Here is a 14,936-nt window from a genome sequence, read left to right on the forward strand (position 1 = left end):
AAATAATTTACTGTTACCGCTTCCTTAAAAGGTGGGAGGTTCATAGTTTTTTCCCAGCATGCATTCATTTACTTCCAGGAAGTGCCATTTAGTTTACAAATACCCGGCTTCGCTGCATATGTAGGGATTTAGGATCGTTCTTGTTCATGATAACTCCAAGTGTGCTTCTACAATGCACGTATCATTGTGAACCTCGAACACCTGAGACAGGTCTCACTCATTTTAGAAAATTAATTTTGCCAAGGTAGGAGAATCGCTTGAACCCAGGAGGTGGATGTTGTAATGAGCCCAGATGGCGTCATTGCACTCCAAACTTTTGCAACAAAAGCAAAATTCAGTCTCGAGAAAAAAAAAAAAAGAAAAGAAAAGAAAGAAATACAAATAATAGAACAATGGGGCCAAGCAAGTGTGGAGGTTTCCTAGACAACAAGGCCTTGTGGGAAGGGAGGAAAGGAGTGCCTCTGAGCTCAGGGTGTGTGGGACTTCAAAGAAACCACTGCTTTACCTGGCTGCTCAAGGTTTGCCTACAAGCTTAACACCTACGTTTTCAATAAAACTGACCGGTAGGTGACGCCAGATAACAAGCAAACGACATGTCGGCCAGGAATGAGTGGGATCCCTGGTTTGCGGGTGAGCGACGAAGGGGAAGGATATGAAGGCACATGGGGTCGCCAGTCTTCTGATTTCTGTTTCATTATGTTACTGGCCAAGAGCATCCTCCCAAACGGTCCCCACAGCTCTTCAACAAATGCCCCTAGGTAAAAGAATACCATTTCTCAGAAAACAGACACGGAGGAACGCTCACATGAGCACACAATATGTATACAAGTTTGTATCATAATAGTGAGCTTTCTTTGCTAAATGCCTTCGTGATGGATTTCACTAAAAGTATTGTTGAAAATATCAAATTATAGGAATGGGCACAGTGGCTCATGCCTGTAATTCTAACACTTCTACAGACCAAGGTGGAAGAATGGCTAGAGGTCAGGAGTCTGAGACTAACCTGGGCAACACAACGAGAGAGATTAGCACTACTTAAAAAAATTGCCAAGCATTGTGGAACATGCCTATATTCTCAGCAACGCAGGAAGCTGAGGCAGGAGAAGTGCTTAAGCACAGAAGTTCACTGTTGCAGTGAGTGAGCTGTGTGCAGGCTACCGGAGTACAGCTCTGGTCTGTGATTCTGAAATTCTCTTCTCTTCCTTTATTCTGTATTTTTTTGAGACAGAGGCTTTGTTGCCCAGGCTGGAGGGAAATGGCACCATCTTGGCTCACTGCAACTTCTGTCTCCAGTGTTCGAGCAATTCTCCTGCCTTAGCGTCCTGAGTAGCTGGGATTACAGGCACCTGCCCCCACGCCTGGCTAATTTTTGTATTTTTAGTAGACACGGGTTTTCATTATATTGCCCAGGCTGGTCATGAGCGCTGCTTAAATTTTCAATATGGGCCGCCGCTAGGTGACGCCCAACGAAAACCAAAACAAGTGTCATCCTGGAATAAGTTGGATCCCTGATGGAAGGGTAAGCGACGAAGTGCAGGGGACACAGGCACAGGCAGTCGAGCATTTTCTTGTGATTTCCCTTGGCCATTGTTTCGGAATGCAGGACATCCTCCAAGACGGTTCCAAAAACAATTCAACCAGAGCCCCTGGGAATGATAGTCGGATCATTGGGAACTACCATTTATCCAGAGAGAAGAGTCTCCATTGGTGTGCGGCACAGGTACGGATAGAGGCAGGAGCTACCTCAGACAGAAGGCCAGTCTTCAGGGTTTCACGGTGGACCACAGCTTCAATCTCTCACCAACTCAGAGTAGCAATATGCGTCACCATAGAATGAAGTGAATAAAAAGCGTGCTCTGAGCAAAGCGTTTCACAGATAAGACGGTGTGAACACTCACTGTTGTCCATGGCCAGTTGTTTCTTCCACAGTGCTTGTTACTTAATCGTGTTTCACAACGTTCACCCTCTTGTGAATCAGTTAGGACTCTTGTTCCATGAATCCTGGAAGTTCAAAATCCGACATCACCAGAAGACCATGAATGCTATCCTAGCCTGGTAGCAATGAAGTACTTTCTCAGAAAACACACCAACACACAAACGCAAGCATGTATGAACATATGTGCACGCATTATATCTGTACAGTTTTACACTGTGATCGTGACCTTTTCTTCCCTAGATAACTTAGGGATAGCTTTCACTACATACTGTTTAAAATATCAAATTATAGGTGCCGACTGTGGTGGTTTATGCCTTTATTGCCAGCACTTTGCAGGCCAAGTTGGGAAAACTCTTGAGGCAGGTACAGTGAGACCATCCAGGAAAACACAGCCAAATCCCATCTCTAACAGAAATATCACAAAATTCGCTGAGCATTGTGTCGTGCACACGGAGTCTCAGCTACTGAAGGGCTGAGGCAGTGACTGCTTAAGACCAAGAATTTTAGATCATATAATCCCCACTCCTTCAACACATCTGTGGCTTATGAATTGGTTAGATGGTCAGCAATATGCAGAAAACTTAATTACAGAATTCATGAAGAAAATGGAAGGAATTTTGTGGAGAAATACCTTTCACTGGGTAAATTACATAAAAATATGTATGTTCCATGTGAATGCCCACCATGGGGTGACCGCGTCAGAGTAGGATGTTGATAATAACGTGGACAGAATGACTTGTTCTATGGGTATTGATTTTTCTTATTTTCCTCCCCACTCCCGTCATCACCTCATGGACTTATGAACAAGGTGAACATAGTAGCAGAAATAGAAGCAATGCACAGCCTGAGCAACATGAACTTGGAATCCAAAAGCCCAGTCTCGATACAGCCAACTCTGAGTGTTCAATCTGACAGCACCACAGATCAACATCGAGTTTTTGATATGATGTCGTATCTGCAGTGATTCTCCAGGTGCCTGATAGTACATTTATCACACTTAATAATTTGCATAATATAAGGGGAAATAGTTTGTACTCAATGGAGTAGGCTCTTACCATGGATATAAATTTGTTTTCCTTGCATAAAATTCTTCTGCCAAAACTGCCATCCATGGACACACAGAATCCTTTATCCACCAACATGGTATTACACTCAGCCTTGCTCGGACCAAAAAATCCACTTCACAACCAAAGTTTAGCAATGTGCTCATCTTTACGGAATCCAGTGGACTTACCATGCTTTCCATTATCAAATCAAATCATATCAAATCAAGTCTATATTTTAGAGTCATGAATGGTGAAGAAAAATAATGAAAGAACTCTGAGTTCCTGAATGACTACATGGAGAGGAGGGGCCTTTTCAATCTGGTCACCCAGCAGCACTGTTATGTGTGATAAAATATGCTGTTACTCTACTGCAAATTAGGGGGGGTGGTATCTGACACTTCAGCATAAGCTAAAACATGCACTTAAATACCTAGTTGCTGAATTAGTTTAAAATGCATTCTTATGACTTTAAGAAAGACTATTTAGGATGACAAATGTTAGATTGGTCTTGCAATTTTCACCCTTCCATTTTGACCATACTAAGTTATATTAAAGAACTTGAACCACACAAAATAATTTTGTTATGGATTTAATAAACAGATAAAATGAAACAATCAAATAAAACAGATTTTATTTATTTGAGGATGTGTTTTCCAGAGCAAACTTAGATAGGAAATTTTAACTTCATGAATTTATATTCTACAAAAATATAATAAATTCAAATTAACCTGCTCTAATTTTTAATTAAATTGAATTATTTTTATGAGGGTTACTACATTTAAATAAAAATTACCTGATTTTTTTATATCAAAATTGACAGATTCTGCTTCTACACATTGTCTATAGGGACCATAATTTCTACAAGTCCACTTTTCTATATCTTCCACTCTCATCCCATTTGAATAAAAAACATCCTTTTCTGGACACACAAGGGTCAGGCAGATGCAACTATGCAACTACACGCTGTTTCACATCATTTTCTGAGGAGAACTTAAAACTGTTTTTATACACAAACATTTTGTTGGCCAACTATCAAATACAAAATTCTGACATTTGTTAAACATTGGGAAGGAAGACTTTAATACAATTGCAGTAGTTGTTATGGCCATTGTAATAGGGCTCAGAAACTGATCATAACTCTGAACACCGACAACTCAGGATTTGTACTCAATAAGTGGAATAAATCAGTGGATAAGAAATCACTGAAAAACATTCGCCAAAATATCAAAGGAAGAGAAATTTTTTCTAACAGCATTCTGGTTACAGGCTGGCTGAGGACTTAAATATCAAGAAAGGGGAATCGCAATATGAGTGGATGTAGAGGATATGTGGAATATGCTAAGTCTTAACAGAGTTTCTGAAAATGAGCTTCTTAAACCACAAGCCAGGTAATAAGTCAAGGTTGGGGGCTCGGCACGGTGGCTCACGCCTGTAATCCCAGCACTTTGGGAGGCTGAGGTGGGTGGATAATGAGGTCAAGAGATCGAGAACAACTTGATCAACATGGTGAAACCCCGTCTCTACTAAAAATACAAAAAATTAGCTGGGCATGGTGACACATGCCTGTGATCCCAGCTACTCGGGATGCTGAGGCAGGAGAATCGCCTGAACCCAGGAGGCAGAGGTTGCGGTGAGCAAAGATCATGCCATTGCACTCCAGCCTGGGTAACAAGAGCGAAACTCCGTTTCAAAAATTAAAAAGTCAAGGTTGGCATAGTCAAAGAAAGGGTTCAGTTAATCTTCACTAACCTTTGTTCATAAACGACGTTTTTATCACAACCAAGACTTTTCCTCATTGGGTCTGAAAGGTAATAAACACCAAAAGAATTTTTGTTTGGGAAATGAACACCCACTTTATCTGAGAAAACTCCACCTTCTCCTGTTTATCTTTAAATTTAGTGTAGAAAAAGAGCAGTGGTCATTGCCACATTTCTTATTTTACTTATCTCCTTCAAAACAGACTCACTTTTATGCAAACAGCAACTTACCAAACACAAAAGTTATAGCTCCTGACCACTATTGAAGCTAACAATGACTAGAGGACCTTTAAGACAACTGGGCATAAATAATCAGAAGTATCGATGGGACTTTGGGAAGACTCCTCAGATGGAGCTGACACAGCTGTGTGAGTCACTTTGACCTTTAATTTTTTCTCTTTCTTGCTCTCTGAAATGCACGTAGTTTTTGGTGCAGGCTGGTGCTCCTACAGTCATCTAGGGCCAGAGACAGCCTACAGGATAAAACCGTCTACCAAAAGATTGTAGCAGGTAATGGTGCCAAGAGGGCTGACTAAAAGTAGCTATGGTGTGTGGCTCTCATGGAAAGAAACAAAGGGGGAAAGTAAATACAACACCTTCAACTGAAACACCCAGGCATTTGCATTGGGACTAATGAAGAATGGAGAAAAGCAAGCCATGGTAACCGCTCACCCAGAAGTAACACAAACCCAAGGGAACCTGCCCTGTCCAGGGAAGTGGTGAGCAAATGTGTGACTCTGGGAAGCCACACTTCTCCCATGAATCTCTGCAACCTCAGTTCAGGAGATTTTCTTATGAACCCATTCCACCAGGGCCTTTGGTCTGACACACACAGCTACATGGTCTTGGCAAAACAACTGCTCAGACACAAACAGGATCTCAGGAGCTTTACGTGCTTTGGCTCCGGGATCTCTGGAAAAGATGACTGCAACTCAGACAAGGTGGGAGGTTGGACCTCTGTAAACACCCCTAGAGAGGAAGCTGAATCCATGGGCCTGAGCAGCGTCAGTCTGTGGGCCCCATTTCCGTGATGCCCTACATGATAAGACTCATTGGCTTGGAATTCCAGCCAGCCCCCAGCAACAGTGTTGCAGCTACTTGAGACGAAACAGAGTTCTCGGAGGCAGGGAAGGCTGCCATGTTTGCTATTTGAATGACTCAGCCATTCCAGCCTGGACTTAGGAGAGTCCAAATAAAATTGACGGCAGATGGAGTGAACCCTCAACACAGCACTGTGGCTCTACCAAAATGTGGCCAGACTGCTTCTTGAAGTGGGACCCTGAGGCATTTTTTATCTAATGGTGGGGCCTTCTGCCAGAGCCTCTGGACAGCCCCTTTCATATTCTCCAGCAGAGTTTTGATTTCTTCCTGGATGCAGTGCCCAGTGGAAGGAGTGAGCCCCCCCCATTTGCTGTTTGTACTCAGCCATTCCAGCCTGTCGGCTTAGGAGAATCCAAATCATTCAGGATCAGAAAGGGTACCCCAGCACAGCACAGTGGCTCCAACATAATGTAATCAGCCTGCTTCTTTAATTGGGACCCTGATATGCTCCTCATCTCTGGTTGGGCCAGATGTTTTCTGGCCAACAGAGGTTTAAAAACTTTCTGAGAGTTCCTAGAGAAAGAGTGGGCTACCATCTATGCTGTTTCAGCACCTTAGCTCTTTCAGTCTTTTGGCTATGGAGAGCCCAACGTGATGAGGGGTAGAAATGGTACCAGCACAGCATGGCTGATCTATGAAAATGAAGCTAGATGGCTTCTTTAAGTGGGTCTCCAATCCTGTTCCTCTTTGCTGTGTAAGAACTACCAACCAGAGTCTCCAGGCACCTTCTAAAGGTGTGTTTAAACCAGTAGCAGGCCTCCTGCACCTCTCCTGGGATGGAGCTCCCAAAGTGGTGGGCTCCTATATTTCTTGTTTTACAGACTTCACTGGTGATACTTCCAGTTACTGGGAAATTTGAGGTGACTGGAGACTGGAGTAGAAGCCCTACACACTGTAATAGCCCTACACAAAATAGCCAAACAAACAAATAAACAAAAAAGGGAAACAAACAAAAAAACAACTCAAAGGTCAACAACCTCAAAGATTAAAGGTAGATAAGCACACACATGTGAGAAATAGTTAGTTCAAGTATACTAAAACTCAAAAATCACAGTGCCCTCTTTCTCCAAAATGACCACATTTCCAGCAAGCTTTCAGAATAAGGCTGAGATGACTTATTTGAGATGACTGAAATAACAGAAGTAGATTCCTGTATGTGGATAAAAGTTAACTTCACTGACTTAAAGGAGCATGTTCTAACTCGATGCAAGACAGTTAAAGATTACAATATATATGATATTTCAGGAGCTGATAAACAAATTAGCCAGAATAGAAAAGAACTTAACCAACCTGATAGTGCTGAAAAACACAATGCAATAATTTCATAATGCAATCACAAGTATTAATAGCAGAATAGACCAAGCAGAGGAAAGAATATCAGAGCTTGATGACTGTGTTTCTGAAATAAGACAGGCAGACAACAATAGAAAAAAAGAATAAAAGAAATAAGCAAAATCTTTGAGAAATATGGGATTATGTAAAAAGACCAAATCTATAACTGATTAGTATACCTTAAAGAGTTAGTGAGAGGCTTGGCATAGTGGCTCATGCCTGTAATCCCAGTACTTTGGGAAGCTGAGGTGGGCAGATCACCTGAGTTTGGGAGTTTGAGACCAACCTGACCAACGTGGAGAAACCCCATTTTTACTAACAATACAAAATTAGCTGGGCATGGTGGTGCATGCCCGTAATCTCAGCTACTCGAGAGGCTGAGGCAGGAGAATTGCTTGACCATGAGACACAGAGGGTGTGATGACATGAGATCATGCCGTTGCACTCCAGCCTGGGAAACAAAAGCAAAACTGCATCACAAAACCAATTTGGAAAAGATATTTAAGTAAATCATCCATGAGAACTTTCTAACCTTGTTATACAGGCCAACATTAACATCCATAAAATGCAGAGAACTCTAGTAAGATACTCCATGAAAAGATCATACCAAAGACATATAATTATCAGATTCTCCAAAGTTGAAATGAAAACTTATTACCAGCCACTACAAAAACACACTGAAGTACACGGACCATTGACACTATCAATTAGCTACATGAACAAGTTTGCAAAGTAACCAGCTAGCATAAGATAACAAAATCAAATCTACATATAACAATAATGTAAGTGGACTAAATGCCACAATTAATGCACACAGAGTGGCAAGTAAATAAAAAACCAAGACCCATTGGTATGCTGTCTTCAAGACACCCATCTCACATGAAGTGACACATATAGGCTCAAAATAGAGGGATGGAGAAAACTTTACCAAACAAATGAAAAACAGAAAAAGTAAGGGTTGCAATCCTAGTTTCCAACAAACTAGACTTTTTTTTTTTAGACTGAGTTTCACTCTTGTTACACAGGCTGGAGTGCAATGGTGTGATCTTGGCTTACTGCAACCTCTGCCTCCTGGGTTCAGGCAATTCTCCTGCCTCAGCCTCCTGAGTAGCTGGGATTACAGGCACATGACACCATGCCCAGCTAATTTTTTTATTTTTAGTAGAGACGGGGTTTCACCATGTTGACCAGGATGGTCTCGATCTTTTGACCTCATGATCCACCTGCCTTAGCCTCCCAAAATGCTGGGATTTCAGGTGTGAGCCACTGTGCCAAGCCCCCAAAATAGACTTTAAACCAACACAAAAATAAACAAAACAAACAAGCAAACAAACAAAAAAGACAAACAGAGTAATCAGATAATGGCAAAGGATTCAATTCAACAAGACCTTACTATTCTAAATATATGTGCACCCAACACAAGAGTACCCAGGTTCATGTAATAAATTTATGGAGATCTTTAAAGAGACCTAGATCACCGCTACACAATAAGAGTGGCAGACTTTAACACCCCACTGACAATATTAGACAGATTATTGAGACAGAAAATTAACTAAGATATTCAGGATATGAACCTAGCTTTGGATCAAATGGATGTGATGAATATTTACAGAACTCTCCACCCAAAAACAGCAGAATGTACATTCTTCTCATCACCACATGGCACTACTTCTGAAATCTGTCACATAGTCTGAAGTGAAACATTCTTCAGAACTAAAATCATAATAAACAGTGTCTCAGACAACAGCACAAATTAGAGCAGAAAATAAAGAAATTTACTAAAAACCATAAAATTAAGCAGAAACTGAATAACCAGCTCCTGAATGACTGTTAGGTTAATAATGAAATTAATGCAAGTATTAAGAAATTCTTTGAAACCAGTGAAAACAAAGACAAAACATACCAGAAGCTCTAGGACACAGCTAAAGCAGTGCTAGGAGAAAAATTTATAGCACTAAATGCCCACATTCAAAAGCCAGAAAGTCAAGTTGACAACTTAACATCACAACTAAAATAACGACAGAAATAAGAGCAAAGAAATTCTACAGCTAGTAGAAGAAAAGAATTCACCGAAATCAGAGCTGAACTGAAGGAGATAGAAATATAACCAATAATTCAAAAGATCAACAAATTCAGAAGCTGGTTTTTTCTTAGAAACTAATTATATGGAAAGACAACCAGATATACTAATAAGGAAGAAAAGATAAAAAATTTAAATAAACACAATCAGAAATAGTAAATGTGACCACTGAATTCACAGAAATAAAAATAACCATCAGAAAATACTATAAACAACTTTATGCCCGTAAGCTAAAAAATCTAGTAGAAATGGGTAAATTTCTGAATACATACATCCTCCAAGACTAAACCATGAATAAATTGAATCCCTGAAAACACAAATAACAGGCTCTAAAATTGAGGCAGTAACAAATGTCCTACCAACCGCAAAAAGCCCAGAACCAACGATTAACAGCTGAATACTATCAGATTTACAAAGAATAACTGGTACAATTCCTACTAAACCTATTTCAAAAAATTAAAACAGAGGATTTTCTCCCTAATGCTTTTTATAAGACCACATCATCCTGGTACCAAAACCTTGCAGAGACACAAGAGATAAAGAAAACTTCAGGCCAATATTCTTGATGAACATTGATGCAAACATTTTTAACAAAATAGTGGCAAACTTCATCCAGCAGCACATCAAAATGATTATTCATCACAGTTAAGTAGGCTTCATCCATGGGATGTGAGGTTAATTTAACATATACAAATCAATATGATTCATCATATAAACAGAACTAAAGATCAAAACCACATGACTTCTGTGAATAGATGCAGAAAAATCTTTCAACATAATTCAACATGCATTCAGGTTAAAAACTCTCAATAAACTAGGAATTGAAAAAACATCCCTCAAGATAATAAGAACCATATATGACGAAACCACAGACAACATCATGCTGAAAAGGCAAAAGTTGAAAAGATTTTCCTCTAAAATCAGCATAAGACAAGGATGCCCTCTCTCACCACTCCTATTTAAGCCAGTATTGGAAGTACTGGCCAGAGCAATCAGGTAAGAGAAAGAAATAAAAGACATTCAAATCAGAAGAGAGGAAGTTCAACTACAGTTGATAGCAGGTGACATAATTTCATATCTAGGAAACCCATATCGGCTCAGCCCCAAAGCTTCCTAAGCTGATAAACATCTTTGTCAAAGTCTCAAAATACAAAATAAATATGCAAAAATCACTAGCCCTAACATTTTTATACACCAAAAACCGTTAAGCCAAGGGCAAAATCATGAATGACCTCTCATTCACAATTGCCACAAAAAGAATGAAATACCAAGGAATGTATCTAACAGGGGAAGTGAAAGGTCTCCACAAGGAGAACTATAAACCACTATCCAAGGAAATCAGAGCTGACATAAGCGAATGGAAAAACATTACATGCTTATTGATAGGAAGAATTACAATTTTTTGAAAAGCCACACTTCAGGAATGTCTGCTGCGTGGTGTGGTGATTCTGCGTCTGGTTCTGTTGGGGTTGGGCCAAGGTTGTGGCCGGGGCTGGGGAGGAGGCATCCCAAAGGCCGAACTTTGTGAGGTCACCAGAATAAGGGTTGCCGGCCAGGCTACCATCCCCCCCAGTCAGCGGAGTAGTGAGTGTGGGAAATAGGATGCTGTAGTAATACAATGGAAATCTTGTTTGAAGCATCTGCAAGTCATCATAACCATATACTTGTGGCGGATAGGCATGTAACAGCCCTGGAGCCACAATACACGGATTAGGCAACAACGGTGGGACCCCAGGAGGGAGGCTGGGAGGAGCTTTTCCTGAAGTCGTGGCAACTGAACTTCGAGTCGAGGCTGTGACAGGGGAGTTGCAGCCTAGGCTGAGACCCAGACTACTGCCACTATTGAGAGTGGAGGAGACACTGACCACTGGGGGAGGTGCAGAGACTGTGCTGGATGTGGTGGAAAAAGTGCTGGAGGAAGAATAGAGATTCGTTTCACTCTCCATGCTTGTGTGCAAAAGAGTGGATGTTGAAGTGTGCCCAGAAGATGTTGATGACGAAAGGGTATTCTGCTGCGTAGATAATGTGCTGCTGTGTTGTGTGGTGTTAGTATTTCGAATCTCCTCACTGTGGCTCAAGCCACCCAAGGAGGATGAGTGCAGATTGGTTGTTGTCACTAAGGAAGGTGCAGATACCATTTCATTGAGAGCGGGGATGCTAGAAGTGGAGGGTAAATCAGATTTTACTGCAGAGCTTGTAGCACCTTCAACAGATTGAGTGGTCCGTAATTGTGTGGCCTGCACAGAACTGAAGCCATTCTTTGCCTGAGTCAGGTCCTTTTGGGGTGATGAAAAGATGGAGCTGGGGTACCACCGAGTCTGTGTGGATCTCTGTTCATAAAGAGGGCCCTGAGCATTATTTTGGGAGGTATAGGTTGTCGACTGAATTGGGCCACTCTGATAACGACTCCTGACTCTGGTTAGATCAAATTGTAGATGAAGATTCGCTGGCCGTGCTGGTATATAGGCTACTGGAGCTGGCTTGAAGAGGCGCTCGTGGTAGGGGTGGACTCATAATCAGAAAGGACTGGCTCTGACCCAAACTGCAATGCCCCAAACTGCAGGTTTAGCCCTGAGATAGCTGCTGAGCCAGGCATCTCCACAGCCAGAGCAGGAATCTTAGAAGTCAAGGAGGCTTTTTTCTCCTGCTGTTTCAGCTTTTTCTGAGCTGGCTAGGGCTAGAGGACTGGTTGTCTGAAGATCTAGGTGACATCGATGGAGCCGATGTGGATTTCCTTGGCAGAGGAGAAGACTGAGGTGGAGGTGCAGCTGTGGAGGTAGCCACTGCAGGTGACTTCTCCTGAAGGAACACCTCCATCATGGTTGAAGATGGGGTAAAAGCCTGGCGCTTTATAAAGGGGCTGTGCACTGTTGAATCATTTGGGTTCTTCAAATCATACTACACCAATGATGGGGATTGTGTCATCAAGCCCATGTCCCAAGAGGAGGTGGTGGTGCTTCCAGTCTAAGAATGCTGAACTGCCAACTGAGCCAGGGCTTGAGCAGTCTTGAATTGCTCCAAGAACTGGGAGCCCGTAGTACTGCCGCCTTTAGCTTCATTCACCATCACCAAATCCTTTCCCCAGCAGGCTCACCATACTGTGATGAGAAAATGTGTTCCCTGAAGCCGGCTGTGTTGTGGAGTCTGCTTTGAGTTGCTGAACACCAGAGGCTGGGCCAGAGAAGGAGCCTGAGATGGATCCAGATTAGATGAATCATTCTCCATTGTAGATGGTGTCTTCCCGAGAAGAACAGCAAGGTCAATTCTCTGACCAGCAGTGATTGTCACATTCTCCACAGGCAGAGGCACTGAAGACACATTAGAGGCAGTGAAGATCTTGGTCTCAGAAAGATCTTCATTCCAATCTTCAGTCCCCCATTCCTCTGTTGCAGTCCTCCATGCACCAGGAGCAGTCTGAAATTTTCGGGGATAATTTGACCCCTCAACCCCAATGAAATCAAGTCTCGTCTCATCATCTGGTTCAAAGTGGCCAGTGTTGTTCTATGTATTGCTGCTACTATTGCCATAGTTATCATGAGTATTGGCTGGCTCTGCATAATCAGCTGGGTTAAAAGTTCCCATTCCTTGAGCAGAAAAACTTTCTCCTCGCCTACCAGAGCCACCTCTGCCTTGGCCACGGCCCCTTCTTCCTGTTTCCGTTCCTCTTCCAGAAGGCCCTCCACTGTTGGTGCCATCCAATCCATTTTCCTGACCTCAAACCACAGCTGGTTTTGATAACGCCCCATGCATACACTCTCATCCATGGCTGGCACCTCTCCCCCATCTTGGTGGCCCACCACGTAGCTGACTATAGTCTCTGTTCCGGTCTCGATTTTCTTTGCCTTCCTCATTGTATTCCATCTGGCTGCCGTCCTTCTGGCCTGAGACTCCCTTCTTCTTCCCGACCATCTCCCAGGAATGCGTGTCTGGGTTTCCTTCCAGAAGAACATTGATGGCTCTGTTGACATCTCCTTTGCAGTTGTGCAAAGCAATTACACATTCATCCTGGTTCTTGCCCGTAATATCAATCTTTTCACCTTTTCCTCAAAGTCGCATCATTATGGTCTGAAATCAACTGTGCAAGTTGAATTTCTTCTGCAGTGGCCTATGGCCACTGCTTGTGCTGTGGCTGGTTTTGGTTTTGAGGTTGTTCCCAGTTTCCCCAGGTTCAGTTAGTGCCCACCGACATAATCATTTACAGTATATACAAATAACAGTATTTACAAGGCAGAATACTCAGTCTCCTCCACACTGACACCCCAGGCCGCGTGGCCCCTGTCATGTAATATAAGATTCCCTCTTCCCCACCCCCTCCCTCCTTTTTCCTCTAGCGCTCTCTCTTGCGCCTTCCCCCCCAATATTTTTTTTCATCTTTAGGAAATTGTACTGAGCCTTCATTTTCTGCTCCCATAGCTACCAGGTCACCAGCCTCAGGGTGGGATCTGGTGGCTGCTGTACCATATTTTGGCTCCAGGATGTAAGCTACCTGGACCAGTGGATCTGAATCACTGTACGTAGCTTCTGTTGGGCAGAGATTTCCTCAGGGGTTAGTTTTTGACAAGGTTCTGAGGTGGGAAATTAAGGAAAGAAAGAAAGTTAAAATCAAAGAGAGAAACAAGTTCTCTGTATTAGGCTGACGGCAGTCAACAGGTGAAGCCCAGGCCCAGAAAAAACCTTGATAACATTATCTGAGAAGCCAGAGCTGAGAGAAATGTACTTTGGAAACACTTCCTGCACTCTCTCAACATAAGGAGGGAAGCATAAATTTTTCTTTCACCCTTACCCCTATAGTGTAAGTAAACGTAGGAATTTATAGGTATCTCTGTCCTGTATAAGTGATGCTGACAGTGATATGAACAATCAGGTTCAGGCTGAGGCAGTCTCAGATAGAGATGGGAGACTTGTTGGGAACTGGAACAAAGGTAACTCTTGTTATGTTTTACCAGAGAAACTGGTGGCATTTTGCTCCTGCCCTAGAGATCTGTGAAACTTTGATATAGAGAGAAGTTATTTACGGTGGAAATAATTTCAAAGCAACGAAGCATTTAAACCATGACTAGGGTCCTGTTAGAAGCATTCTGTTTTAAAAAGGAAGCAAAGCATAAAAGTTCAGAAAATTTGCAGCCTGAGAATGCGGTAGAAAGAAAAATTCCAGACAGGTGTGGTGGCTCACACCTGTCATCCCAGAACCTTTGGAGGCCAAGGCAGGCAGATCACCTGAGGTCGGGAGTTCAGGACCAGCCTGGGAAACACGGAGAAACCCATCTGTACACAAAATACAAAATTAGCCCGGTGTGGTGGTGGGCTCCTGTAATCCCAGCTACTTGGGAGGCTGAGGCAGGAGAATCGCTTGAACCTGGGAGGTAAATGTTGTGAGCTGAGATTGCGCCATTGCACTCTCCAGCCTGGCAACAAAAGCGAGACTCTGTCTTTAAAAAAAAAAAAAAAAAAAAAGGAAAATAAAACCCCATTTTTATGGGGAATTTCAAGCCAGCTGCATAAATTTATATAAGCAGAAAGAAGCCAAAGCTAATCCACAATATTATGGGATAAAAGGGTCTCCAGGCCATTTCACAGACCTTCACAACAGCCCCTCCCTTCACAGTCCCAGAGGCCCAGGAGAAAAATGTAATTTTGTTGGCAAGGCTCAAGGTCCCATGTGGTGCGCAGCCTAGGGATTTGGT

General features: G+C 42.5%; 1 pseudogene; it reads right to left on the reverse strand.

The window, feature by feature from the left end:
• Positions 1-10,628: 10,628 nt before the first annotated feature.
• LOC128930902 (ubiquitin-associated protein 2-like pseudogene) lies at positions 10,629-13,513 on the reverse strand (annotated as a pseudogene).
• Between the last annotated feature and the right edge of the window lie 1,423 nt (positions 13,514-14,936).

Source organism: Callithrix jacchus, chromosome 19 (genome assembly GCF_049354715.1).
Source record: "Callithrix jacchus isolate 240 chromosome 19, calJac240_pri, whole genome shotgun sequence".
NCBI classification, from domain to species: domain Eukaryota; kingdom Metazoa; phylum Chordata; class Mammalia; order Primates; family Cebidae; genus Callithrix; species Callithrix jacchus.